At 34.6% G+C, this 26661-nt stretch overlaps 1 protein-coding gene across 2 annotated transcripts in view; it reads left to right on the top strand.

The window, feature by feature from the left end:
• LOC114327483 (uncharacterized) overlaps window positions 1-26661 on the top strand; it is a 251830-nt gene that overhangs the window by 4796 nt on the left and 220373 nt on the right. Inside the window, exon 1 of one of the 2 annotated variants that reach the window (XM_028276119.2) lies at window positions 7226-7403. The exons of the other annotated variant lie outside the window; for it this stretch is intronic. The gene's annotated coding sequence lies outside the window, so the exon portion shown is untranslated. Of the gene's footprint in view, window positions 1-7225; window positions 7404-26661 lie in introns of those variants that run through there. 2 annotated transcript variants of the gene reach the window in all.

Raw genomic sequence — 26661 nt, 5'->3', positions numbered from 1 at the left:
TTCAAAAATGTAAATTATAAATAAATTTTCAGATTATTAACAGGTCTCTATAATCGTACTTAACCATATACAAATATGTGGTGAATTCGACAAATATTCAAAATATTTCGATAAACACAGGCTTATCGAAAAAGTACTAAGAGGCAAAATTTTTTTAAAAACATTCTGTTTAACTAATGGTGCCACAATAATAATTAAAATTTGCACGTACACAAAAGTTTGGGGGGCGTTTAAGGGAACAAAACCCCCATAAAATTATTATGGAGCGCACAAATTTCACTTCAATTTTTTTTAAGATGTTGCTGCCATAAACATGCCACATGTCCATTTTCAATAAAAAAAGCTCTGAGAGTTTTCGATATATGAAAAAAAATCGATTTTTATTTTGTAACTTTAAAGGGCTGTAACTTTTTTGTGTTCACTATTGTATATAGGTAAGTGAGGTTCAATCAACCTGTTTTTGACCCCAGAATCTGTGGTATAATTTATGACCAATCTTTTCGGGACACCCTGTATATTTATAAAAACTCAAGCTCATTTATAGTCCATTTACTCACGGATTTGGCATACCCATAGCTACATGCCAAAGAAAAAAAGTGATATTGTGCCGATGTGTGCTTTTGCCCTGGAGGTGAGTTTCACCCCCACGCCTGCCCCCTCAGAGGTGAAAAACATACGTTCAAGATAAGTCCGAAATTCGGTAAACTGACTAATTCTAAGCAACTTGAGTTCTATAGAGTTTTTTCACTAGTCTATACTTTTCGAGTCATTTGAGAGTGAATATGTTCATTTTTCAACAAAAAAACCACGTTTTCAGACGGTTTTTTCAAATTATCCAAAAAGTAAGTATTTCATCGAAAAAAATATTCTTAGTAGAAATACAGCTTATAAAAAAGTGAAAAAATAATGGTATACCTATATATACGAAGTCTGTAGACTCAGTAGGAGCAGAGTTGTAGGTAACTAATGAAAAGTAGGTTTTTATTCGTCAAATTTCAAACGGAATATTTCAACGTGGAATAACCAAAAAATGAAGCACTTTTCGGGAAAAATTCATCATACCTTTTTAAAAGTGCTTAAAAGCTTTATTTTTTGGTTTTTTTAAGTTTCTAGCATTAAAATTAAGCATGTAACGTTCAAAATATAGTTGGTCCCTTTTAAGATATTGGTGATACCAAAAATCTCAAGTAGTAAAAAAGTATAAATATGTTTTGCTATTATGCGTATTTTGGGCTTATTGTTTTCCTGAAGACAAAAATTGGTTAAGATATGGCTGTTCAAAATTTTGCATACACTCGTGATTAGTGACTCGTTTAAGCCCATTTAACTACATCCTTTTCAAAAATAAGCACTTTGAACCAATGAATCTTACAGATCTTATAAACAATACATAAGTAAAGTAATTTGTGAAGCGGTAATGATTAATTTTATTTCGGATGCTAATTATTAGGAAGTGATTTTCACGATTTTTTTACCAACAAAAAAAGGACCTACATTTTTTGATTGTAACTTACTTTTGATGTTAAAATAATAATAAAGTTTTTTTAAATACTTTAAAAAAAAGTTCAAATTAGTTTTCACGTTGAAATATTCAATTTGGAATTTGACTAATAAGAACCCACTTTCCATTAGCTACAACTCTGCTTCTACTGGGTCTACAGACTACCATTTTTTCACTTTTTTATAAGCTATATTTTTGCTGATAGTATATTTTTTGTTAAAATACTTACTTTTTGGGTTATTTGCGAAAACCCGCCTGAAAAGGGTGTTTTTTGTTGAAGACTAAATATTTTCACCCGCAAATAACTCGAAAAGTATTTACTTATTTTTGGGAAAATATAGAAAAAAAGTTGCTTAGAATTAGTTAGTTCATCCAATTCCGGACTTATCCAGTTCCCTGTGTTCTTTAATAAATTTTGTTTTTTAATGAATAGGTATTCTTCGTTTTTATTATTGGGGTACCTAAGTACCTACACAAAAATTAAAATTTATTAAGCAATTACATTTCCTAGTGTGTACTTGTGTATTTCGAAATGCCCCCATCAAATTAGAAACAGAAGAAGCAAAAAGTGCGTTAGAGCAGGCCCCTGCGGGGCCCGGGCCCTGGTTCCACGGAAGCCGCGGAACCATGCTCAGTACGCCACTGATTCCCGTCTAATATGGATTCTTCGATTATTATGTCCGATGTACGATTTGTCACAGTCCCTACATGGAATCTCGCATACCTACTCCTTGATTTTCTAACGATATTTTTGTTTTTGCGGATGGTTTAATAGTGGATACTTTTTGTCCGTATGAAATATCGTTTCCATTTTGTGATTTCTGAACACTCTTCATATTTTCTCTGCTATTTATACCCTTCACATAATTATGGTAGAATGATTTTTCCAATCGGTTTTTCGTTTCTTGTTGGGTCCTTAATTCTTTTTTACAACATTCTGATACTTTTCGATGATGTATGTATGTCGAGAAGCTGTTTTTTCTTAACGCTGTTTTTCAAATTGTGCATTTCTTGATTTTTATATTCTTCGTCTGTCAGTCTTTTGGACTTCGGATGTTGTAAACTGACTGCCAGTCTTCCATAGAAGCAATAACCCGCCAACTATATAAAGGGAGAAGAAAAAACTTTACATAAAGATATCGGTATGTCACCAAATTTAAAAAAACAATACTTTTCCATCGGCATTAAAATTTTCTATCCAAAATTAAAGAAAATCATTCTAAAGTATTAATATTGTTACACCAAGTTTCACTATTTGGAACTCGAAACGTGAAGTAAAATTTCGCAATTAAAACTATGTCCCAAAGACATCCTGTAAAGTAAAATAATTGTGTAAAATAATTTATTTTCGAATAAATAAAATTGACTGTTTATTTAATACCAACTGATAGGTATTAATTTTAAAGAAAATTAATGAAAAACACGTCACTGGCACACTAAAAACATAATGACCAAAATGAACTAATAACGGACCCTAGCGAAATACTTAATACTTGGAAACTATAAACAATTTGTTCAATGATCACAGAACACAAAAGCCACCACAACTGGGAGACTATTTGTATGGCCCAAGTATTTTGAAGGATACCTAGACATTATTGTGAAGCCCTTTAACATCTGCGATACGAGCCAGATTCCAAAAGATTGGCTTCGCTCTACATTTTTTATCGCCCTATCCAAAACACAAAGTGCGAACTTATGCAAGAACTACCGACTAATAAGCCTAATGAGTCACTTTTTAAAACTTTTGTTGAGAATACTACACACTAGCACTAGATTATTTAAAAAATGTGAAGAGGTCAGTGGCTGGAGTCAGTTTAGTTTCAAAAATGGACTTGGCACGAGAGAAGCGTGAGAAATTCGTTAAAGTGCAGATACTTAGATGGGCTGGACACATTGCTAGGATGTCAGATCACGAATACATGAAGAAATTAACATTTTCAAGACCAGAGGGACCAAGAAGTAGAGGACGACCACGAAGAAGATGGATTCATGATGTGGAAGAAGAATTAAAGATTCTCAGGTTCAGAAGATGGAGGGAATGGTTGCCAGGAATCGACAGGAGTGGCGACTTCTTTGTGAGCAGGCCAAGATCCACAACGGATTGTCGAGCCACGTAATGATGATGACGAGAGAAGCGATCTTTAATATCCAAACATTAATACAGAATTGATTAGATCAAAGAAAGATGTTTTTATCTGTTTAATCGATTATGAGAAAGCATTCGATAATGTACAACACGAACTGGAATTGGGATTGGATGCCAAGAACATAAGAATTATCGCCAATCTGTATTGGAACCTGACGGCAACAGTATATCTTCAAAATTTCAACGAAACAGAAGATTTCTCAATTAAAAAAGGAGTAAGGCAAGGTTGTATATTGTCTCCGATGTTATTAAATTTATACGTCGAGAGAGCCTTCACAGAAGCAGTGAAGACTCTGTTAAGAGTAGAGGAGAGTCGGCTATTGGTGCGCACCTAAGGCTAATTCAGGATATTTCACAAACTTGAAACACTTCAGTTTTCACAATTAGTGTAATGCTCACAATTACCCACCCTATTCGGCTAATGGTGCGCATATGTCGGATAACTGTGCTCAATAATAGAACTTAAAAATAACCTTCGAAAATGTAGCTTATTGAACATAAATATTAAAGGAACAAACAAATACAGTGCGCTGGAATAAGTGTTACCCCCCCCCCTTATTAACTTATTTATTATTAGGATATAGGCAAAACGCTCGGACAGGTCGATTTTTAAAATAATCATAGTATGTTATAGCATCAATGTTTCGAACTTTACACGATCCCTCTTCAGTTGACAGGCACAATTTTTTTAAGTGGGAAAGTACATTATGTGATACCTCATTTAAGAGCTTTTGAAATACTGATTACAAAAATGTATAATACTTTAATCCTTTTTGAGAGCGTAGTTGCAAAATTTCTGTCGAATTCTTTTTAAATGCATTCATTTTTTTTTCGAAACCTCAGAAAACTAATAAGTATTTTTGAAAAATTTAAACGCAGAATGAAATATTACAGTATTATCAAGGGTAGAAAGTCCCTGAGAACTTCTATAATGTTTATTTTAAGAAGTCACAGAGGTGAAAAAAAGAGAAAATTTAGTCTGATTTTTAATTTCAAATATATCATTCAAAAGAAACTTTTTGTTTATTCTAAGGGACTATTAGCCCTCCGCAATATTGTAATCTTTCAATCTGCGTTTAAATTTTTCAAAAATACTTATTAGTTTACTCAGGATGCGAAAAACATATATAATGTTTTTGAACTCCTAAGTGGAGCATAGAGCTTCAGTGAAGACGCGCCATCGGGTTCTATTTTGCGCTAGGGCCTTCACCTCATTCCAAGACTTTCCTTGACTTCTTATCTCGTCCATGATGGATCTTCTCCAAGTTTGTGCTGGGCGACCTCTTCTTCTTTTTCCTTGGGGATTCCACTCTAGGGCAGTTTTTGCAATACTGGAACTATCTTTTCGGAGTGTGTGACCTATCCACCCCCACTTTCTGGATTTTATTTCATTTTCTACCCTATTTTGTTGGGTCAGATGTAGCAGATCTTCGTTTCTAATGGTGTTTGGCCAGAAAATACGCACAATTCTTCGTAGACATTTGTTAACAAAGACCTGCAATTTGTCTGTAAGGGATTTTGTCACTAAGAGATTTCGAAAAACATGATTGCGTTTAAAAAGAATTCGATCGAAATTTTGCGCCTACGCTCTCAAATAGGAAAAAAGTGTTATACATTTTTGTAATCAGTATTTCAAAAGCTTTTAAATGAGGCTTCACATGATGTAATTTCCCATTTTAAAAAACTCAAAGTTATGCCTGTCACCTGAAGAGGGATTGCGTAAAGTTCGAAACATTGATGCTATAATATACTATGATTATTTTAAAAATTGACCTGTCCAAGCGTTTTGCTTATGTCCTAAAAATAAATAAGTTAATAAGGGTGGGTAACACTTAATTATTCCAGGGCACGGTATATGGAAAAGATAAGAAACCAAGTTACAGATATTTAAAAAAAAATCTAAGTACTGCAGAAGTCACAAATATATCCTTCTGTAGTACTATCCTGTCGTATACACATGGCATGAGACCATTGACAATATATCGAACACTTGCACCATACCTCGTCTTTTTTACTACCATCACCACAATACACAGAAGTCATTTTGATCTGACACGACATCGTCCAACTCATCATCATGACACAGTTCACTTTCTGAATTAACTTCGGAGCTATTGTGTTAAAATTTTTTCCTTTTTGTACCTTTTTTCAATTTTGTGGTTTTCTCTTTGCCCCTTTCTTTACTTTGACGGTTGTTTAACGCTTGTTTACGTTTTATGACGCAGTCACAAAACGTAAAAAATGCATTTATATACCTTGCCGCTAATGGTGCGCAATGCGCACCATTAGACGACGATACACTTCACCACATAACACAAAATTTGATAAAAACGAAAAAGAATCGAGCAAAACTAACTATATCAGTGTTTAAAATGGTAAATAAATAAAGGATATAAGTACTATTTAAACTATATTTCTGTCAAGAAAAAAGTCATCGCTTATTTTCCCAAACACACAAAGAATATCATACCACGCGAAAACATGTAAACGATAACTGCCAACCGGTAAAGTATCTCCCGACGCGACGTTCGTTTGTGTCGGATAGATATGGCAGTTGCTACTAGATGATCCGACAATATATTCCGACTTTCCCCTATTAAAGTTATTGGCATATTTATTAATAATATCAGGTATGCCGATGACACAGCGATAGTAGCAGATAACATCGAAGATCTTCAATGCCTTTTAAATGATCTCACTCTTGCAAGTGAAGCTCGGGGTTTGAAAATTAGTGTCAAGAAGACAAAAACAATGATTATAAGTAGAACTAATTACCCCAACGCAAACATATATGGAGAGGAAGTCGAACAAGTCAGGCAATTTAAGTACTTAGGTTGTCTGCTAAACGAGGGCTGCGACCCTGAGAGTGAAATAAAGAGCAGAGCAGAACAAGCTCGAAATGCTTGTTTGAGGCTTCGTAAATTTCTGACTTATCGCAAGTTGGATTTCAACCTCCGATACAAGATGCTAAAGTGTTACGTTTGGCCCGTGTTCTTGTACGGAATGGAATCATGGACGTTAGACGCCAATTCCATTAACAAACTTGAAGTCTTTGAAATGTGGTGCTTGCGTCGAATACTTAGGATATCATGGACGGACAGAGTCAGAAATGAATAAGTACTAAGAAGAGCGGGCTTACAGGATAGGGAACTTTTTAATTATGTTAAAAGTAAGAAGACTACATACTTGGGGCTTATATTACGAGGAGAACAATACACATTTCAGCAACTGATACTCGAAGCAAAGATAGAGGGTAAAATCAACCTGGGACGTAAAAAGATGTCATGGCTGTGTAATATTCGCCAATGGACAGAAATCCACATCTGTGAAATGCTTCGTAATGCTGTTAAAAACAGAAATATTTAATTCTGACTAACTTACATCTCACCTGACAAACCAATGTACGGTGGACGCCTTCGTAGAAATGCACGGCACTTAAGAAGAAGAAGATATTAATTTATAAAAGTGTAACTGCTCTGCAGTGCATTTATTTAACTAGAAACTTTACGTGTGTGAAATCCCGCTTCGGACGTCACTGAAGCGCGAACGCCACTGCATTGCGTCAAGGCGTCGACGCCACACTTCTCAAATTAGTCCATCTCCCCCCACAATGGCGTTTGTACATTCTCTCAGTTATTAAACCGCCTAAAATTATTTAAAAAATACAACAAAAACGTGAACATTTTTGTGTTTCCCAAGCGTTTAATGAAGTCGACAAAATAGCGTATCTCAACTACGTTCACACAAAATCAGGTGAGTACTGTGTTCAATTTCATACTAATGACAGCTAGCACGAAAAACTCTTTAAAACTCGCGTATCATTTGAGTAATTGCAACTAAAAAGCATATTTTTGATAGTTTCTTGCTGGTTGAAATTGGTTATTTGTTCAAATCTGCCATTTTATATATTTGTAAACAAATGATTGGGGGTAAAGCATCTTCGAATCGATATAATATTAGGTCAATGTAAAATCAGCCAACAGTCGTTGTTGAGCATTACACAAGGGATGAGGGTTAAAGAGTACGTCGCGAAAATAGGGGTTCTTTTGTGTAACTGTTTGATAAGGGGGTGGTAGTGGTCGACAAGTGGTATAAAGTGTATAAGGGACGGAGACTGATCTTGAGATGCTTGTATTTTTATAAAATTTGTAATTTTTTGGAGGATAGGTGGTGAGTCGGGAGAGTGACGTAATTTGTTATAAAAAATTTAACAAAATATAAATTTGATTCTTTTATGGTCATAATAGAGATTTGTTGCTTTTTATAATGTTACCTATAATATAATATTTACTGCTTTATGAAATTAATGTACGAATAGGAAATAAATAAAAAATAAACAATAGACATACTGCATCTATACCGAATTCATTCCTGGATTCGCCTGGATCCCGCGTACCAAAAAAAAGTTGATTAATAGCAAGCTGAAGATTTGTTAATAGCTTAACGGTGTCTAGTCGGACAAACTTTGATGTATGGGAACACTGGAAGAGGGGAATATTTAGTTGTGGAACAGGTTAAAAATTTGGAACGTCAGACTACGAAAACGTCCCATGTATTTTGTCGGACAGAACTTCCAATTGATTTGTTGCCATTTCATTAAACTCTCATGCAAAAATCAGTCATTTAACATGTTCTACGTGTTGGACTTATTAAAATGTCCAAAATATTTGTCGAACAAACATTTTTCATATACATACATATAAAGACGGATCCACATCAATAAAAATTTAAGTTGTACGTTGTATTTGACGCAAATTTGTTCGTGTGCGCTGAAATTTTTGTTGATGTGGACTGTGCGCCGCATAGATTAACGCAAAAATATTTTCGTGACGAACAACGCACGCTATCCATAGTGCTGTCGGTTTTTCAATCTTCGCCGCACAGCAATGTTAGTGTGGACTTGATTATCCACTTGTCGCTAAGTGGATTCGGAGGTACAACACACGAACTAAATATTTACGTCGTAAAAATACTTGAACAGATTTAAATTTGTGCCGCAAATGTTTTTTCTGTATTTTAAACTACAACACATACACAGATTTTTATTGATCTGGATCCGCCTTTATAAAAAGTTTGCTATTGAATAAACTTTAAAACAACCTACTAGTTTTCACAATCATAAACTTGTCAGGTGACACGTTCCGTACAATTAAAATCACGTTCCACAACTTCCCCCGTTCCTGTGTTCCCGTACATCAAAGTTAGTCCGACTAGACACCGTTAAGCTATTAACAAATTTTCAGCTTGCTATTAATCAACTTTTTTTTTGGTACGCGGGATCCAGGCCTATTAGATATTAACTAATACTGAAAAAAAATTCGTTACAATGAAAATTGGTAAAAAGCAAAGTAATAATATTTTATATCAATTACTGTTGTTCAACTACGCTGGCTGTTGGTATAGGTTATTTACGCACCTACCTACTTTAAATAACAGACTAATGTCGTTTATTTCATTCATAGGAGATTCTGACCAATAGAAAGCTACAGAAATAAAAATTAAACTGATTATTTTTTAATGATTTTAACTTCCAATCGTATAGTAAGATATTTGATCACGTGTTTAATTCTGTCCAATAAGATTAAAATTATACTGAGAATTATCTACTGTAGAAAATTACCGATAGAATTTTTTTAAGTAGATTGTTTCTGTTTAATGGCAACCAGTTTCCTAGTTTTGACAACTGTCACATTTAAGAAAATATCCATAATATACGTATTAAAAAATAATCTTACGAATATCACACGACAGTAAGAATAAATAAGAAAATAATGCTTCATTTTTACTCAAATTTGTTGTCATTGGGCAATAGCCACTCGAGCCCTGCGGGCTCTCGTGTTTATTGCCAGACAACAAATTTTCGAAAAACTGTCGCATTATTTTCAATTTGTTCTCACTCTGTTGTGATATTATACCCGATAATTTTTGATAATATCCCGTCGTCAAGTATATTACGTCAGATGCCCTTCGTTGCTACGAAAAAATACATTCAGTGACATTAATGACAATGTTTTAAAAATTATAAAAGTGATGACTTTCAACCGTCAAATATTTACAACAACTGTGTGTTTTAGGGCCGGTTGTCCGAACGCTAATCAACATTGATCACTATCAAATATTTAATTACTGCCACAACTGTCAATGTCAACTTTGGTTGGGTTGCTGAAAACATAGTTAATTATAATTATGAGATTAGTTAGTCAATTAACATAACAATTATTAACATAATTGATTAACTAATTTCATAATTGTCATCAATAATTATGTTTTCGGCAACCCAACCAAAGTTGACATTGACAGTTGTGACATAGTAATTAAGTATTTGATAGTGATCAATGTTGATTAGCGTTCGAACAACCGGCCCTAAGTGTACTAATTTGTACTTACATAAATAAATTACAATAAAATTTTGGTTTTGAACAGTTTTATTCATGAAATAATCGCAATAAATTGCACTCGATCTCTAAAATTATTATCGAATTTTTGCCCTCGTGACACTTTGACATAATTTCACTCCCCTTCGAGTCGTGAAATTAAAACTGTCAAAGTGTCACTCGGGAAAAATTCGATAATTTTAGAGCTCTTGTGCAATTACTACTGATAAGCTATAATTAAATTAATGGATCAATTCCTGATGTTTATTGCAAATTTCCAAGAAGACCTGTCTTACTTTTCTTGACAAATATTGAATTTAAAGCAGCTACAGGATGCAGCCAGAAAGCAGTTTATTAACGAAAAGTCTTAGATTTAAAATATTGTTTATTATATTTTTATTTCAATTATTCTAATTGTTTAAAAAGTAGTAAACTTTGTATCTAAGGCTTTTCGTTGTTTTCCTCGCATTGCGAGAGATGTCGCTGGATTGCGTCTCAAAAGGTGTAATCATTGCATCGCGATGGTTTCCCTTAAATAGGCAGGATTGTTGATATTTCTTTCAGAGTTGTGACTACATAGCTTCGCTGAGGATGCATGGGATGCTGAAATAGGCTATATGGAGATGGTGGTCAAACTCTGAATCAAATAAAAACAAAAACTGCCTTTATCTTTTTCATCTTTACTTAGATTTGAGTATATAGAAAAGAAACTGTCTTTCGGTCCTTTTTCCTTGACGAAGAGAAGGTAAATGCGTGGCCAAAGTGTCCTCATTTCTCTTTCTCCTAATTTCGTCGTCTCTTCGACTTTTCCTCGCATTGCGAGAGATGTCGCTGGATTGCGTCTCAAAAGGTGTAATCATTGCGTAGCGATGGTTTCCCTTAAATAGGCAGGATTGTTGATATTTCTTTCAGAGTTGTGACTACATAGCTTCACTGAGGATGCATGGGATGCTGAAATAGGCTATATGGAGATGGTGGTCAAACTCTGAATCAAATAAAAACAAAAACTGCCTTTATCAAATATTGAATTGGTACAGATAATCTACCAATTATTGCATAAATTTTTTAAAAATCTCCGGAGCTAGACTTGATGCTACCTATTCTATAAGTATTACATATTTTTCAAGAAAGTCCTGTATCATATTATGGTATTAATGATAATAATAATATGTTATTTGTTGCTAAATATTTATACACCCAAATTACTTCTTCTTCTTTTGGCATCATAACCCTGGATGAGTCTTTACCTGTTTAGTTAGGTCCTTCCATTCAAACCTCTCTTGTGCCCTCATCTCGTTCTGGACCTTCCATTTTTTCGCCTTCCTATTAGTTTCCATTGTAATATTTTCTTTGTTGCTTTTGTATCTTCTTGTCTCTGGATATGTCCTAGCCATGACAGTCGTTGACTTTTCACAAATTTAACTCGTTCAGTGCTCACGACGACAGTGTGTCGTCACGAGGGTGTCATCAAGGGTACCGACGACGCACGAGTGTCGGCAGTAGTACTGCGTTACGAAATTAACCATTTAAGTACGTGGTACCAGCAAAATGGCGTTTGTTCAAGATGGGCACCGAAAATGTTAATTAATTAATTTCGTCGTTTCTCCTAATTCTCCATGTGCCGCCTTCCTCTTGCACCGGGCCGTATAATTTTCTCAGTGTCTTTCTCATGAATGTCTTGAGTTGGGCCCAGTGATGTACATCACTGGTTGGGCCTCATCCTTTTTTCTCATTCCCCAGGTTTCACAACCATGTTACTACGAGTCTAATTAATGTTCTGTAGCATAGTATGTACGATTCCCACTGGAAATGCGTCTATTAATTTCGCTACTTACGGAATTCTTCTGATTGATTTGTGTGCAGATATTCAGAGATATGTGAAGGCATCCACACGTTCGATGGTATATAGTTGTCTATTGCGATATTATCTTTATTGTTAGGTGTTCTTTTGACGGCTATGTAGTTCGTTTCTTCTTCTTCTTCTTCTTCAGATGCAAATCCACTAATGGATGTTAGCGATCACATTTTCCATTAACTCTTTCTTTCTTGCAATGTGTATCAGAGATTTTATGTCGTTAATCCCTGTCCATTGCCTTATGTTTCGGAGCCAGGACATTTTCTTGAGTCCTATTCCTCTCTTGCGTTCAATTTTACCCTGGATTATAAGTTGAAGGAACTGGTATTTTTCGTTTCGCATGATCTGACCCAAATACCCCGTTTTTCTTTTCTAGATGTTTTCGAAAATCTGGCGTTCTTGGTTGATTCTTTTAAGGACATCTACATTTGTGACTTTCGCCGTCCATGGTATCTTTAGGATACGGCGATACAGCCACATTTCGAAGGCTTCTAATCTGTTGATATCTCTCGTTTTGAGTGTCCAGCCCTCTATGCCATATAGCAGCACCGACCACACGTAGCATTTAGTAAACCTTAGTCTCAGTGTAAGATCGAACTCTGAACAGGTCAGTACCTTCCTGAATTTTACGAATGCTTGTCGAGCTTGCTCAATACGACATTTTACTTCCCTGTCCGATGCCCAGTCTTCAAAAAGCCACGTTCCCAGTTATTTAAATTTGCTCACTCTTTCAATGGATTTAGTATTCAGTGTTATGATGGAGTTTTCAAATGCATCCAAGTTTCTGGAGATGATCATGAATTTGGTCTTTTTGGTATTAATCTCTAATCCCATTCGCTTACTGTATTCCTCGATTATAGTGACAAGTTGTTGAAGATCTGCTATGTTGTCACAAATTAAGACAGCATCGTCAGCATATCGTATGTTGTTGATCAATACCCCATTCACTTTGATTCCCATCTCTGCATCTTCCAAAGACTCTTGAAATATGGCTTCCAAATAAATGTTAAATAAAAGAGGGGAAAGCACACATCCCTGCTGAACACCCCTTCTTATATGTATGGGTTTGGATATAGAATTGTCTATTTTTAATTGTGCTGCCTGATACCAGTACAAGTTTTCAATGCATCTTTGTAGGTAGTTCGTTTGTTTGGTTATTATTTTAGCCCTCTTTTTCGTGCTTCAGGATCAATTTCCTTAAATATTTCCATTGGTGGCTTCCATTAGTTGTTACTTGCTGCTACTAATGATAGCTACACCCAAATTACTGGCCTACCAATATAGTTTGTTTAAGTTTACAGAGGAACTCTTTTTAGGGAAGTGTAATATTTTCTTCATTGTTAAGATTACTTCGTAACTTTTGGTAATTTTGCTGGGTAATTGTTCTGCACCTCTTTGTCTCGTGTAAGTCTTTTCAACATTGATCCATCTGTACTTTTGATAATCGTCCCTTCACCACATTTGGGGTCTTTCTCGTGGTCTTCCCGCTTTCGCAAATCGCCAGTTACCTATTTATTTATACAATCTGTCATCATTGGCGTTAGTTGTGCGAAGGCTTCTTCCACCTCATGGAATGTGTTTGGTCGATAAGAATATTTACTTTTGTTACTATTACTGATTGATAAATTAGTTTTATTTTCATAAATTTAGATACTCAGAATCTGGCATTTCATGACTCTTTCAGTCCTTCTTATTTTCTACAAATTTCCTTTGCTGAATGTTAATGTCTAAGCTAATTATTTTAGAATAGAATAAGAAAACAAATACTTTGGATTCAACCTAAGTATAAGTGCTAAAATAAGGATATAAATTTCTTCACCATCTCGATTCCACCAACACTTGCCAGGGCCGGATATCTTTTTTTATCTACTAATTACCATCATTTTACTCTTTGATTTGTTTATTTGTGACACCACTTCATTGGTGATTTCGCTCACGTTTGAGATTAAGTCATCGATTTCTTCTTGTATGTTACCTAGAAACGTGGTATCATCTGCGTAGAGTAGGTTCGAATATTTTTCTCCCTCCATCACATCTTTGACCAACACAATCATTTGTGGATTTGCGAATAATCCATTTCCTATATGAATTAAACAGAATGGGTGAAAGAACTCAGCCTTGTGGTACTGATTTGTCTCCTTTATGTATCCAGAAACATTCACTGATTCACTCAAGCTATATTCTACTCTTTTTTGGCTTGTGCAGATGTGTACAAATTGCCAATAAGGTGGACGACATGATGAGGTACTCCCATCTCTGGCATTATGCTTCAAACTTCATTCCTACAGATTTTTTAGGTTTTAGGATCTGCTTCAACTTCAGTGCGTAAGATTTTGGTTCGTAAGGGTAGGTTCGAATATTTTTCTCCCTCCACCACATCTTTCACCAACACAATCATTGGTGGCTTTGCGAATAATCGATTTCCTATATGAATTAAACAGAATGGGTGAAAGAACGCAGCTTTGTGGTACTGCTTTGTCTCCTTTATGTATACAGAAACATTCACTTATTCACTCAAGCTATATTCTACTCTTATTTTGGCTTGTGCAGATGTGTACAAATTGCCAGTACATGCTTGTACAAAATGATGAGGTACTCCCATCTCTGTTATTATGCTTCAAAGTTTATTCCTACATATTTTTTAGGTTTTAGGATCTGCTTCAACTTCAGTGCGTAAGATTTTGGGTTCTTGATTTTCTGCTGTGGTAAATATCTGCGAGAGATTGGCTGGCCGCTAAAAAGAGACTGGCAATATTCTTTTCATCTGTTGAGAATCTTTGTTTTCTCTGTTAGCATTTACCCTTGTTCACCTTCAAGCATCCGTGGTTTCACGTCTTGAGTAATTTTCTTTATTTTCATTAATAGGTCTTTCGTTTTCTGGTTCTCGATCTACTGACATACCCGCTTCATGTAATTATCTGTATGCTTCTGGTACATTCTTTTGATGAGCTTACTTTCTCGGTTGTATTCTGTTTTGGCTTCTTTCCCTGTTGAGTGACAACCCAGGTTCCATTTTTTATCCAAGACTTCCTTCTTCGTGATGTAGGGTCATTTTAGAATTTCATTGCGGTATGTTTTGTTTTAATTTTAATATCTTTCCATTCCATAATTGGTTTTCATTGATTTGATCAGAATCTTTTTTTTTTGAGTAATTTTAGTTGTTCTGAAACTATACCTTGTATTCTGTATTTGATAATATATAGCATTATTTGTTAGTTGGTTTAAATTTGGCATTTGTCGTTTTGAGTTTTATCTGGGATTCTCCCACTCCCACTAATACCTTCATTTGAATCCTTCATATATTCAAATGAATACTTTCAATTGATAATCAGAACCTCATTCAGCACTTGACTATATTCTGGCATCTCTAATAGATTTTTACAATCTTTATGGAATCAATGTGAAATCTTCGATTTCTATACCTATTATCGGGTACCTTCTATGTACCAGGTACATTGTACCTATGTGTGTAATCGTCGTGGACGATGCGTAAATATGGTTTTCGCCATACTTAGATCTTTTTTAAGCACATTATTGTACATTAGAAGATGTTCTCGCTCATTTATTTTTTTGCTTCTAGCTCCCATTTTCTAGAATATTTGTAAGGTAGTTATTGGTTATATCTGGCTCGAATCCACTTTGGTGTTATAACATTTCCAATTATAATTGCCATTTATATTCCTGATATTCTTGGTATTTCCCTTTCTAACTCTGAGTAGAATTCGTTCATTTCCTCCCCCCGAGGACTTGCTAGTCGGGGTATACATCTTCTTCTTGTAGTTCCTTCTCCTATCGGAGGTTGGCTATCATCACAGCTATTCGTACCTTATTGGCGGCTGCTCTGAAAAGATCTACTGAGCTGCAACTATACTACGTTCTTAAGTTTCTCAGCCAGGAAATTTTTCTTCTACCTATGGATCTTTTACCCTTAATTTTGCCCTGCATTATGATCCTTAATATCTTATATTTCGCACACCTAGTAATGTGGCCCAAATATTCCAGCTTTCTTGTTTTGATGTTCTTTATCACCTCGCAATCCTTTTGTAGCCTTCTTAACACTTCTGCATTCGTACCTCGTTGGATCCATGGTATTTTCAAAATCCTTCTATAGCAGCACATCCCAAATGCTTCCAACTTGTTGTCCAAATGTTGCCTACTTTCAGTGTCCAGCTTTCCACTCCATACAGCAAAGTCGAGAACACGTAGCATCTTAAGGCTCTTATTCTCAGCTCTAGAGGAAGGTCTTGATTAACAAACATTTTCTTCATTCTTATAATGCTTTTAATTTCGATGCGTGTCCTGATTTCTCTACCTTGGTCGCTGTTTTCTGTTACCCAGGTTCTCAGATATTTGAAGTTATCCACACTTTCTACTTGCTTTCCCTCGATATCTAGCCTTTCTACTGTGTGTTGCTTAGAATATATCATAAACTTGGTTTTCTTAACGTTCATTTGTAGTCCATATTTTATACTGACTTGATGTAATCTATTCACTAATCGTTGCAGTGCTTCTAGACTGTCTGCAAAAATAGCGGTGTCGTCTGCGAATCTTATGTTTTTCAAGATTTTATTGATATAGGTACCCTGTTCTTCTTCTGATATTGCTTCCTTAAAAATTGCTTCGCTGTAGAGATTGAATAACAATGGAGACAACACGCAACCCTGTCTAACACCGCTTTTGATTTCTATGGTTTCAGTTTTGACATTTTCGATTTTAACTTTTGCTTTTTGATTCCAGTACATATTGACAATAACCTGTATATCTCGACTGTCCACATTCTTTTCTTTTACAAGTTCTACGAATTTCTGATGTCGTACTCTATCAAAAGCCTTTTGATAATCTATAAAGCAGACAGACAGAGGTCCTGGTTCGTATCTAGTCATCTTTTTGCGAGAACGTTAAAAGCGAACAGAGCCTCTCTCGTTCCTAGTCCTCCTCTGAATCCAAACTGGGTGTTATCTATATCTTCTATTTTTTTATACAGTCTTCCGTGTATTATTTTGAGGAATATCTTAACTGTGTGGCTTATTAAGGAAATTGTTCTATACTGGGAGCATTCTGTCGCATGTACTGAGTTGGGTAGTGTTACAAACGTGGACAACAACCAATCCTGGGGTATTACTCCTGTTGTATATACTTTGTTGAACAGATCTAAAACTATATGCAGCGTTTCTTCGTCAATGCATTTAATTAGATCAGTGGGTATCTGATCTGGGCCTACTGGTTTTGCGGTCTTTGAATTTCTAATAGCCTGTTCTAATTCGCACATTATTATTTTCGGCCCTGATTGTTCCTGTGGTTCTTCTTGTATCATTCTATCATCGTCGAATAGTTTCATTATGTACTCCTGCCAAATCCTTAGTTTATCTTTGATGTCTGCGATGAGTTTACCGTTACCTATCATCTTTAAGTATCCAATAGTGTGCTCGCTTTTTGGTACTTGTTAGTTCTTTTATTTTTTTATGCATATTAAAGCTGTCGTGTTTTCTGCCATACTCTTCTATTTCTATGCATTGATCTCTTAACCACTTTTTCTTGGCCTTTTTTATCTCTACTTTAATTCTACTTTGTAGTTCCATGTATTTTGTCTCATTTCTCCATTTGTTTTTTCTGCTCTCTTCCATTAATGCTAGAATTTTCGGTCATCCTCTTCTGCTTTTTATTTGTCTTTTCAGGCTTTAAATTTTCTTCTCCAGCCTTTAGCAATGCGTTCTGTATATTATTCCACTTTTCATTGACATCTTCTGGTGTTAAAATTTCTTCTCTTACTTGTGTTAGATTTGAGTTGACTTGTTGGATTACTTTTTGACGTATTTCTTTTTTCTTAATTTTGTATAATCAAATGTTGCTTTATTATTACATCTTACAATCTTTTTGAGTTTGACGTGCATTACTGCTATCAGCGGGTTATGGTCTGAGTTGACATCTACTTCGGTATACATCTGTATTATGTTAAATTCTATAGGTTTGGTGTTAAGCATGATTAATATGATTCAGCTATTCACACTTTGATAGCCGATTAAACACTTTTTATATATAGCCGGCTGATAGTTAATGCCACCCCCTGTAGTGCAGCCGATATGTGAAACAATTGTGCATTTAATGATAGAAGTATATAATTTGGACCATATATACTACACATATAAAGATTCAAATTTAGATGTGAGGTCATCTCAGATTTTGCCTTTTACAAAAATGGCGGGGATTCAAAATGGCGACTATACATATGTGACTAATAGCACTATAACTTTTAAACGAGACTTCAGATTTCAACCAAATTTGGTATATAGGTTCTTCTGTGATGTATAAGATCGAAGTCTTGAATCGGAAGAATCGGTTTACCAAAAGTTGTGTTTCTCCTGGTTTTTATGTAAAAATATGTTGTTTTTTTTTCAATTCTTTCACCCTGTATGTATTAATTTTTCAAAAAGTTAATACCGCCATTGAAAAGAGAGTAAAAATATTTTTAACTTTTTAGTTATGTTAATTACCATTTAATAAATGCAAAACGTATCTTCAAATGTACCTATATGCGGCAGATTCGTGCAAATATTATAAGAATTATTGTGCATTTAATGGTAGAAGCATATAATTTGGACCACATATACTACACATATAAAGCTTCAAATTTAGATACGAGGCCATCTCAGTTTTTGTTTCTTTTACAAAAATGGCGGGCATTCAAAATGGCGACTATACATATGTGACTAATAGCACGATAACTTTTGAACGAGACGTGATTTCAACCAAATTTGGTATATAGGTTTTTTTTTTGATGAGTAATATCGAGGTCTTGAACCGAAAGAATCAGTTTAAAATAATTTGTGTTTTTACTGTTTTTTTACGTAAAAATATGTTGTTGCTTTTTCAATTCTTTCACCCTGTATATATAAATTTTTCAAAAAGGTAATACCGCCATTGGAAAGAGTGTAAAAATATTTTATAAGAAATATTTTGAACTTTTCAGTTGTGTTAATTACCATTTAATAAATGCATAACGTATGTTCACATGTACCTATGAGCGGCAGATTCATTTTGAATGCCCTCCATTTTTGTAAAAGACAAAATCTGAGACGGCCTCATATCTAAATTTGAATCTTTGTATGTGTAGTATGTGTGGTCCAAATTAGGTATATGATTCTACCATTAAATGCACAATAATTCTTATATTATTATTTGCAGGAATCTGCCGCACATAGGTACCTAAATGTGAAGATACGTTATGCATTTATTAAATGGTAAATAATATAACCAAAGAGTTCAAAATATTTCCTAAAAAATATTTTTACGCTCTTTTCAACGCCGGTATTACCTTTTTGAAAAATTAATATATACAGTGTGAAAGAATTGAAAAAATAAACAACATATATCAGGAAAAACACAACCTCTGTTAAACCGATTCTTCCGGTTCAAGAGCTCGATCTTATACATAAAAAAAGAACCTATATAACAAATTTGGTTGAAATCGGACTTTTTCTTCAAAAGTTATTGTGCTATTAGTCACATATGTATAGTCGCCATTTTGAATGCCCGTCTTTTTTGTAAAAGGCAAAATCTGACATGGCCTCATATCTAAATTTGAACCTTTTTATGTGTAGTATATGTGGTCCAAATTATATGCTTCTACCATTAAATTCACAATAATTCTTATATAATATTTGCACGAATCCTCCGCGCGTAGGTACATATGAAGATAAGGTATGCATTTATTGCATGGTAATTAACATAACTTAAAAGTTCAAAATATTCCCTAAAAAATATTTTTACGCTCTTTTCAATGCCGGTATTACCTTTTTAAAAAATTAATACATACAGGGTGGAAGAATTGAAAAAAACAACATATTTTTACATAAAATATCAGGAAAAACACAACTTCTGGTAAACCGATTCTTCCGGTTCAGGAGCTCGATCTTGTACATCAAAAAAAGAACCCATGTACCAAATTTGATTAAAGTCGGACTCTTCGTTTAAAAGTTATCGTGCTATTAGTCACATGTGTATCGTCACCATTTTGAATGCCCGCCATTTTTGTAGAAGGTAAAAATCTGAGATGGCCTCATATCTAATTTTGAACCTTTATATGTGTAGCATATGTGGTCCAAATTATATGCTTCTGTCATTAAATGCACAATTCTTATAATATTTGCACGAATCTGCCGCACTGTTTGCTTTCTATTTTATGCCCTGAACAGTACATGTTCAGGGTTGCAAGTTTCCACTCTGTAAGAGACCTCGAACATTCCATGCTCCTATTGTAATCTTGTAATTAGGTTACATGTGTTATAGAAAACAGTAACCCATTTCACGCCATCAAATCCATGAACTTGATTATGCCGATTGCTAGGTAAATTGCGTGTCTTTCGCTGTTTTATCATATTATCGTGGCTCTCATGTGACATTGGTAAGTCAGTGGCATCAAATTCCTTCTGTGTTGCAGTGGTATAAGGTATCGGTTCTAGTTTGAGGGGTGGGTAGGACTGACGTTGGAGCTTGGTTTCTTCCTGGATAGCAGACTGGGAAGAAGTTTGCGTAGTGCAAGGTTAATCTCTGTAGTGATTATGTCGTCCTCTGGGTTTGTGAAAGAGCCAGTACCTACTCCTTTATAAATCTAGCCAGTTCTTTAGTAATGGTTTTTATCACATTTTCTTGTAAGCCTGTTTATAATAATTTATGCAATGTTCCCTTCGAAACAAGTGAGAACAGGTGGTAGTTTTGAGGATTTAGTTAATTTCTTTTTATTGAATAAAAACAGCTTTGGCATTATTCCCTCCCTTAGGTGCGTTTCACATTTTGATAAAATATATTTTTGCTATCTGATGTTTTTATTCCTTTTTTTCTGTATGTTTTTTTCATTTCTTTGAATTTTTTTATTTCTCCCAAACTTATTTCGGACAGTACTTCTGAGTTGACATTTGTTATTGTTTTTTTTTTGAAGATTCTGCGACGTGGTAGTTGGGTTCTTTGTCGAGCAGTAAAAATCACTGTAAAATCTTTCGGATTAAAGGGTACCCCTGTTCTTCTTCTTCTTCCGGTGCCATCTCCGCTACGGAGGTTGGCAATCATCATAGCTATTTTAATTTTTGAGGCAGTAGCTCTAAATAGTTGTTTTGAGCTGCATCCAAACCATTCTCTCAGATTCTTCAGCCATGAAATTCGTCTTCTTACGATGCTTCTTCTACCATCTATTTTCCTTGCATTATAAGTCGCAGGATGCCATACTTCTCGCCCCGCATCACATGTCCGAGATACTGTAGCTTTATTTCTTTAATTGTAAGTTCAAATTCCTTCTCTTTACCCATTCTTCTCAGTACTTCATTGTTTGTGACTCTATCTACCCAGGAAACCTTCATAATTCTTCTATAAGTCCACATTTCAAAGGCGTTAAGTCGTCTCATTGTCTCTACATTTAACGTCCATGATTCCACTTCATAGTATAGTATACTGTATACGTAACATTTTGTTAGGCGTACTTTAAGAGCTAATGTTAAATCTTTGCTACATAGGACCTTTTTCATTTTCATAAAATTAGAACGTGCTTTTTCGATTCTGACTTTGATTTCTGTAGTCATTATTTTCTGTTATAGGTGTTCCTAGATAAGTGTACTTTTTTACTCTTTCGATTTGCTGGCCCTCTACTATCAAGATTTCGTTAGTATTATGGTTGTTGTTACTAATTTTCATAAACTTCGTCTTTTGAGAAAAAGTCCGTACTCCCTACTACACCTTACTATTTTACTCATGAGTCTTTCCAGGCCTTGTAAATTATCGGCTATTATTACTGTATCCTCTGCATATCTGATGTTGTTAACTAAGACTCCATTTACTCTTATGCCGACTGTTTCATCTTCCAGAGTTTCTCGTATTACCTCTTCAGAATAAGCGTTAAATAATAGAGGTGATAATATGCAGTCTTGCCTGACTTCTCTTTTTATTTCCATTTCTTTAGATGTTTCATTTTCAATTATTACTATTGCTCGCTGAATTAATAGGGGTGTGTTATTAATCTTAAATCTCTTTCATCTAGGTTTTTATTTTTTAGAATTCACATGAGTCGATCATGTTTTACTTTATCAAACGCTTTATTGTAGTCTATAAAACAGACGTTAAGAGGACCGTTAACATCCAAACATCTCTGTTAAGACATGTTTGGATGTACCCCTGTTAAGATAGGCAAAATGGACTCACTCCCAGAATTCGATTTTTTAAATTTTTTTACGTTCTATGTGATGAAAAATAAGACTGCGCAATTTTAGCCCACCACCATTTCCCCTCCCCTAGCACCAAAAACGTAATTTTTTGCAATTGCTACTATTATAAATTTAGCTTGTCAATATTTTCTTCTTTATTTTGTAAAAAACCAAAATATGGCCCTTGATTTTCTTGTTAGTAGAGGATCCGATAAAAGATCGATCTGCACTGATCTGTTTAATTTAATGGATAAAAATTATTGGATATGTAATTTAGTATGTTAACAATTATAAAAAACAAGGGGTGTCCGATATGATTTTGTTCTAACTATAGGGGAGAGTTGGATAAAACGGGATAGTCGGATAAAACGGGATACCTAGCCTAGAGACCCAACTAGGGGTGCTATCAATCGAACAACGACGGAAACTTGTTATTAGTCGTCATTTTAACATTATCAGTTCGTTTTACCTCGATACCACTATTTGATAAAAAGTTGTTGTGTTTAGAATTGTTTGACTCTATTTTTTTGATACTTTGTACTTTTAAGTGCGTTGTTTTCTACATTATACTGCCTACATATAACCCGGTCTATATAGACATTTGAAATAACAAAAAGTGCCGAAGAGCCAAATTTTGGTGGAGAGCTAGGGTATACCATAACAAATAAAGTATTAGAAGTCCCCATCGATCACATGTGTGCAACAAAAGTTATTCGGGGTCAAAAGTCAAAATTTGAGATTTTTTGGATTTGTTTCGAAAACGGTAAGTTTTATCAAAAAAGAACCAAAGTTGTAGATCTTAAAATTCTCTACAAAAATAGTCCCTACTATTTTTTTCCTAAGAGTTGCCATTCCTGAGATATCGCGATTCTAAGAGTCACATTATACATGATATGCACACGTTTCCACACCACCTATGAGGTAGTGTACTCGGCGCGTTTTTTTACCGTGGTTTCCCCTGTAGGCCTACTCCACTGATTTCTTTAAATATTTTAATCAGATTCATATTCTTGAAAGTCTACTTCAACAGTCAAGTCTTCTTCGATTTCATCTTCTTCCTCTTCCTCTTGCTGGATGTGACTGAGTCATTGGTCTCTTCATTAAAATCACAGGAGTCTTCCTCTGTTGTACTAAACTGGACATTTGAGCAAGACTGACCTTGGCAGTTGGTACACGCTAGAGAACACAGCAAGCCGACTTTTTTACATCCACATTTGGCACTACAACCTTTTTTGCAATTGCAAAAAATGGTGTTAAGGAGTTTTTCTGGAGCAGGTGGGAGTAAGATTTTAATCGATTCCAGAGTATTATCTATAAATTTCCAACCCCAGTCTTCTGGATTCAGTTCATTGCCTAGCCATGTTTGAACTTGATAATATACTCGATACAAATTAATGTTGAAAAGCAGATGCTGATGTTGGAGGAAGACATGATAGTTGTACTTGTTTCTTGTCTCGCATAATTTTTTACAAAATATCGGCATTGTTTATCTACACATGGTCTAGTTATACAATGGTATCGATATTTATCCAGACAACTAATTTTTTTGGAGCTCCATAAACTGCAAGAAGAAAGCGAATTCCTTCCGTAATTATTGTTTGCGGTGTGGAATCAAGTTCTGTAAAAACTTTACAGCAGTCAGTCAAATCTTTTTTTTTTCGAATAATTTAAGTACTGACGTTTTGCTCCTTCTGTACATTGCTGACGTAGTGTCGCAGCAGGTTATCGCATGTAAAAATACAATGTATTTGGCATTTGAGATAAGCCGATAAAGTTTTCGAAGAATATATCTCTGTTCGCTGTTGAGCCCTTCCAGGTTTCAGAAAATAAATAACTTTATCTACTGGAGTCCTTGCAGTACGCAGTACTAACAAATCAACATCTTCACCAACTACAATTGTTGTGTTTGTTGCCTTAAATTTTTCAATTGCTGTCTCAATTATAAGGACATCTGCGTCATTTTTAGGCTTGTTTCACTTCAATATTCGCAGCTGTTGTTAATTTGTCAGTTAACATGGAAATGAAACGAGATCTATTATTAATGTTAGCGAAAAATTGTTGTTGATTCACTGGAACTGTTATATATTTTCATCAAAGATAATCTCGGAATCCAATGATATTTTTGTAGTTCGACGACGTTGTTCTGCAGCTTTAATATTCTTTGTCGAGTCACTGTAGCCGTCAAATACCACTGTCACTGTAAGCCCGTAATGTCTGCTAAATGGTAGAAGCTTATAAGTACTTATATTCACTTGAACTGAACCTTTAGCACTAAAAGAAACAGATAATATTAACAAGACCTAATACGGACAATACTGTAGCCATTGTTTACAATAGACAATCTGTTCTTTTTTAAACAATGATGGTATATCCAAATGTTTTTCAAGGCCACGTGGATAGAGGAAATTCAGTTTGGGACTGATTATATTTTGAAGAAATATTTTCAGAATAATATGATATATTATATAAAAGAGACGCAAATAGGCATTTATACTTGTTTTAAGTGCCACATTATGTATATACGTGGCTTATATGTGCATATAATGTATAAAGTAACTTTTAAAATCGCGATATCTCAGGAATGGTAACTCTTAGGAAAAAAATTGTAAGGACTATTTTTGTAGAAAATGTGAACAACTTTTGTTTGATGTTTTTTCTTGATAAAACACCGTTTTCGAGAAAAATCCAAAAAATCTCAAATTTTGACCTTTGACCCCGAATAACTTTTGTTGCACACATGTGATCGATGGGGACTTTTAAAACTTTATTTGTTATGGTAAACTCTAGCTCTCCACCAAAATTTGGCTCTCCGGCAATTTTTGTTATTTGCCAACTATTTTGATGTCTAAGTTGACCGGATTAATATTATATAAAAATATAATTTCGGTGACTATTACATTTAATTAAGCAGTCATTAACGAATATTCTCATTACATGTGTAGTCTACCAAATTTTACTTTCACATTTAGGCAGCAGCCATTTTTGTTTTGAAAAATGTCTGAGTTTGACAAAACTGGGCACTTATAAGTTGGATAAAATGGGATAGAGTTTCTATGTCCCGTTTTATCTACCTATTTATTTGTTGGCCTATTAATTTTTTAAGTAGAGATATTAAGCGTTTTCTCATACAGCAGAGAAGAACAACATATTTTTATGTGACTTTTGTTCTGATATACGTACCTAGTCCTAAATAAAAGGTCTTATTTCCCATTTTGCCATAAAACATAAAAAACGCCTATTTTTAAGTTTCTGACTACTGAAGATATTATTCTTCCAAGAGTAAATGTCTACTTAATTTAGACATAAATTAAGTTTTAGATAATTTTATACAATAAATTAAATATTATAAAAACGGGATGTGTAGGACTTTAATAAATATATTTTTTTAGTACTTTCCAGTTAATAAAAATAGCTAAAGATATGTGTTTTGTGTGCTGCAATAAATATTATACCTATAAAAAAATTATTATGATAATTTCTTTAACATATTCTCCGTAGTAAAAGTAAACAAGAATGGTATCCCGTTTTGTCCAACTCTCCCCTACTTAATTAATAATTAAAAAATTACTTTTGAATATATAATTAAAAAAATCGACCCGGGCAGATATTATTTTAGATTTTTTGGATCATTCTAACAAAAAAGGTCTTGTGTAATTTTTCTCTCAAGATGATCGTTTTCGAGTTCTAAACAATTTAAAACTGAAAAAAGAACAATTTCAACCGAAAGATGACGATTTTCAAGGCTCAAAAACACAAGTAAAAAATATTATTTTTGTAATCATCAAGTACATAAATTCAAGTTCAAACCTTCTTCTATCTGGCCCCGATAAGAATTTTTGCCATATTTTATTCTAAAATATCATCATCATCAGTGCTTTTCATTCCGAGTGGAACGTTTGCCGTTCTTACTTAGAGTTCTCTGATTAGCTTATTGCGATGAATCACTCCGCATTCCACTTGTATGTTGTCAAAGTTTGTTGTATGACTTGGCTTTCGTCACAATTTTCTTCCACTCATTTCGATATGTGCTTAGTTCCCTCCAGTTTCTCACTTCCAGAATTTTGATATCTCTCATGCGGTGCCGCCCAAAATCCCGACAGCCAAAATCCCGACAGCCAAAATACCGACGGCCAAAACACCGACACGCCAGAATCCCGACACGCCAAAATCCCGACAGGCCAAAATCCCGACATGCAACAATCCCCGCATAAGTAAAAATTCCGACTTTTGTTTAATACTTTTAACACAAAATACTTTTGTTTAGTAACAAAAAATAAAAAACAGATGGCCATAAACAAAAAACAAGAAATAAATGTAATTATATGTTAAAAAGAAACTTATCAAACCTGTCGGGATTCTGGCCTGTCGGGATTTTGGCCTGTCGGGATTCTGGCGTGTCGTGATTTTGGCCGTCGGGATTGTGGCTGTCGGGATTTTGGCTGTCGGGATTTTGGGGTAGACCCCTCTCATGACCTGGTCCTCCCATCTCTCTCTGGGTCTTCCCCTTGGTCTTTCAGTTTCTGGTTTCCATCTGGTGATCTTCTTAATCAGTAGGTCGTTTTTACTCCTCTCTATGTGTCCCAGCCATCTCAGCC

This window comes from Diabrotica virgifera, chromosome 3 (assembly GCF_917563875.1).
Source record: "Diabrotica virgifera virgifera chromosome 3, PGI_DIABVI_V3a".
Lineage (NCBI taxonomy): Eukaryota > Metazoa > Arthropoda > Insecta > Coleoptera > Chrysomelidae > Diabrotica > Diabrotica virgifera.
Note: the sequence above shows the minus strand (reverse complement) of the source record. Positions and strands in the feature narration are given on the sequence as shown.